The sequence below is a fragment of the Wasmannia auropunctata genome, unplaced genomic scaffold (genome assembly GCF_000956235.1).
Source record: "Wasmannia auropunctata unplaced genomic scaffold, wasmannia.A_1.0 LD334216.1, whole genome shotgun sequence".
In the NCBI taxonomy this organism is placed as follows: Eukaryota; Metazoa; Arthropoda; class Insecta; order Hymenoptera; family Formicidae; genus Wasmannia; species Wasmannia auropunctata.
The window spans coordinates 124519-127795 of NW_012028674.1; positions in this window are offsets into that span (position 1 = coordinate 124519).

Here is a 3277-nt window from a genome sequence, read left to right on the forward strand (position 1 = left end):
CCCCCTCCCCCCCTCCTCGTCCCGCCTCTGTCTCCGCCTATCTCTCTCTCTCTCCGTCTCACCGCGCGCACTACTGCGCCGTCCTCGTTCGATCGCGATCACTTTCGGTGTGGCCCGACAGTTCGGGCGGCGACGACGGCGGCAGCGTGGGGGTGGTGGTGGTGGTTGGTGCGCGCGATGAGAGGGAGCGCAGGGGTAGGAGGATGATCCACGCGCAGGAAGGAAGGAACGACAAAATCGTTTAGTATTTATTTGAAAGTGTATTTACTGATATCCTCGGCCAACCTCGTTCGCTCGCTCGCTCGCGCGAATAACGCTCGCCCGAATCTGTTTTTCGGGGACGGATTCACAGATTGCCGAGAAATCCTCTATCCCGCTCACCGCGCCGGTCGGCTTTTGTATACGCGCTGATTACGCGGGTGTTCACGGCGCGGCGGGATCGTTCGGATCGCGTCGATCGATCGCGGGTATACGACTGTCGATCTCTCGAACGAAAACGTTATACACTCACGTCTCGTCGCGAGACGGGTCACCGTGCGAATCCGTGAACGATTTTTTTTCGTCGCGTGTGTCAAGTGTACGCTCCACTTCTCCTTTTTCGCCCGGTGATAAACACACGCAAGCCGGCGGTCGCCTGTGACTCGCACACACACTCGCAGGCACTCGTTCATTTGCTCGCTCGCTCACTCATTCACTCACTCACTCACTTACTCACTCACTTACTCACTCACTCACTCACTCACTCACTCACTCACTCACTCACTCACTCACTCACTCACTCACTCACTCACTCACTCACTCACTCACTCACTCACTCACTCACTCACGCACGCACGCACGCAGGCAGTGTCGCCCCGTCGTCGTACTCGTGTTCGGTTCATTGTTTCGGTCATTAGCTTACGCGGCATGACGGCCGATAGGTGTTACCTCGCGATAACGCGTTCGCACTTGGCAAACTGTGATTCGCGTTGCCGGCCGAGCGTGCCTTAGAAACTGTATTCGTGTGCGAGAGAGCTACTTAGCCGTGTATGTGTGTTAGTGAAGGTATTGTATCGGCGAGATCTCTCCCCCCGGGATTGATCCATCGATCGCGCGCATATTGATGAACGTGGTGTTGTGCCTCTCTTTCTCTCTCTCTCTCTCTCTCTCTCTCTCTCTCTCTCTCGGCACGCGTTTCGGGAGTGTTAACATATATGTAACGTGTGGCACATGCTAATTTCTGAAATCTCGGGATCCGATATTCCTCGCTCGCGTAATCTCTCACCCGCGGGTATCCCGCGCGGCACCCGACCGACCGCGCGCACAAAATTGTGCAAATAGTAACGGCGTCGTTCGCCGGCGCGGTACCGCCGGCAATAAAGTGCGCCGCGAGAGAGCGGCGATAGACCGAAAGTTGAACTTTTTTCTCTCCCCCCCCCCTCCGTCCCCCCTGCTTTTTTTTCCTCTCTCTAGTGCCGAATCACGCGAGCCCGGCGTTTTTTCTGTTATCAAACAATGTTCGTTGGCGTAGTTATCTCGCGTGGATTCGTCACACATAAATTTAGCAGAATGCGATAGCGCGGGCCCTAGAAACACGAAGAGTGTACGGCCTCTCTACTTACATGCGGTACGCGCTTTTTAAAGGGAAGGAGATACAAGCGTTTCTCGCGCTCGTCTTTTCTTCGCGCCGCGTCTCTTCTCGTCTCTTGTTTCACTTTTGTCTTATTTTTTTTTCTTTTTTACGATGCAACGGGAAAAACACGGAAGCGATTTAAATTCAAAATTTTTTAACAGAATTTTTTCTGCTGTCGATACGCGTACGGTATTTGGCGGTGTAAACGGATTTTGCGAATCTGTTATGCAGATTTTGTTATTTTGTTAAAAGAGCGACAAAACGCGCGCAGTGGCGGCGGCGGCGGCGGCGGCGGCGGCGGCGGCGGCGGCAGCCGATGGTTATCGGTTCCAATTTCGCTAATAAGAATCTTCGTGCGAGAACACGCGATAAACGTCTTTCGCGACTCCGTTAAACGTCTCGGGCATTTCTCCGAGTGCGCTTTGGCACGCTCGCGCGCGAGAGAGGCGAGCTCTGTGTAAACTTGTTTTAAGATCTTTCCTCTTTTTTTTTTATCATTACGCTAAGATAACACTATCAGCGCACATTTAGTGCTCCCGCTTTTATAAGTAGCGGAGAATTATTTAATCAACGTTCTTGAATTGGCTCCAGCTTGACGACCTAATTTTTCCCCGTATGGCGAAGCAGCGAATTGCACATACGTACCCTCTTAGATTTTATTCCTGCGGTCATGCCGTGCCCGCTCCTTTCTCTCTCTCTCTCTCTCTCTCTCTCTCTCTCTCTTTCTGTGCGCAATTGGACAAATAAACACGTGTCTCTCCTTCTCGCGCCGCGTCGATAAGTTTATCTACGCAAATTCCTCCATTTCTCTTCTGCAGTAGAATTTCCAATTCATTATGTCACCACGCATCGCGCCGATTAACGCGTTCCTTTCGTAATGACAGTTTTCGGATTATATACGTATATGTATGCGGACATCTCAAAACGAAGGAAAGCGTTTCTCGTAGACTTTTCGTCGTTTACGTTTCTATATGTGCTATAATTAATCTTGCATTTCTTACACACTTTTCTTAAAATCGACTCACATCTCATGGCACAAGAAACTTCAAGCTACCTAATTAATAGATTTACTTGCGAAAAATCGATTGCTGGCCAGAGACCATTTCTTTGCTGCTGACGATTTCGAAGCTAGAAAAATTTGACATCAAATTTTCCCATCGTTGTAACAAGCTGAGTGGATAGCTGAATTAAATGTGCGTCACACGATACAAGAATTCTCTAAACGCAGCCAGTTGTTGCGTGTTATTTTTTTTTCTTTTAACTTTTCAACGTGCGTTTTTTTTTTTTTTACAGTCGACCTCCGATTTATCAGGAATATCGTGGTACACATGCAATTGCGATTTGCTATCAGTGTTGAATGTGTGTGCACGTTGCAATTGTGTTTTCGAGTGTCGAAATTCGACTTATCTAAAATTATCAGTTTGCAAGCTTATCGGCGCGCGTCGTGTCCTAGGACGGATCGTAGTCGAAAATTTTAATTACGCGCGCGCGCGCGACGAAGCCGATCAGCCTACTACGCGCGTGCCGCGCGTAAATCGAGCGTATAATTCTCAGCCCGTCGATCTCGACGAGCGTCGCGCGTTAGATTCCTAAGTGACAGCGAGAGTTTGTGTCGTCCCAGCCCAGGAGTGGCAGCAAGGCGTTACTTTTTTAATTGCAGGTGAA